A 638-nucleotide genomic window follows, 5' to 3' on the forward strand; every position below is an offset into this window, starting at 1 on the left:
AGCTGCCCCGCCGCGGGGCTGGCGGAAGGCCCAAGGTGGCTGGTGCCGAGCTCCGGCCGCGGTCCGCCGCCACTGCGCGCCTGGCCCGCCCGCCCGTTTCTCTCTTGGGCTCTGCTCCGGCTCCGCTTGCTCCCTCCGCCCGCCTGCGGCTCTGATGTCAATGGAGGAGGAGCCTGCGGCGGAGGGACGGAGATTGGGAGCGGTGGGTGGTGCCGCTACCCTGCTGGGGAAAGGGGCGGGCGGGGGAGACCCATGGGGCCGGATTAGACCCTCTGCTAGATGCTTCATGCCCTTCTTCTGCAGCAGGGCCCCACTTCAGAGGGGACAACTGAGGTCCAGGGAGATGAGGGTTTCTAAATTAGCAGCTGCTCAGTGGAAAAGCAGGATTCGAACCTGCACTGACTGATGCCAGAGGCTGGCCAATTTCACCCTGCCAGCTCATATATATATATATGTTTTTTTTCAGACCAGTAGAAGTCACCCTTAAGGCTCCTAGTCTCCTGGACCAAGGGAATTAGGCCCACAGAAGGGCCCAAAGACTAGTGGGGATAGGAGGATGGGGGAGTAGGGAGAAACAAGGCAAGAGCAGGCAGTGAGGATAGTCTAGGCCCCATTGACAGGCGGGTCATCTGAGGCCT

The 638-nt window shown here is 61.4% G+C and overlaps 1 protein-coding gene across 1 annotated transcript in view; it reads right to left on the bottom strand.

The window, feature by feature from the left end:
• Positions 1 to 154, bottom strand: part of Camk1 (calcium/calmodulin dependent protein kinase I) — a 10,584-nt gene extending 10,430 nt beyond the window's left edge. Inside the window, exon 1 of the mRNA XM_015494997.2 lies at positions 2 to 154. The gene's annotated coding sequence lies outside the window, so the exon portion shown is untranslated. The remainder of the gene's footprint in view (position 1) is intronic.
• Positions 155 to 638: the final 484 nt, after the last annotated feature.

Source organism: Marmota marmota, unplaced genomic scaffold (assembly GCF_001458135.2).
Source record: "Marmota marmota marmota unplaced genomic scaffold, marMar, whole genome shotgun sequence".
In the NCBI taxonomy this organism is placed as follows: domain Eukaryota; kingdom Metazoa; phylum Chordata; class Mammalia; order Rodentia; family Sciuridae; genus Marmota; species Marmota marmota.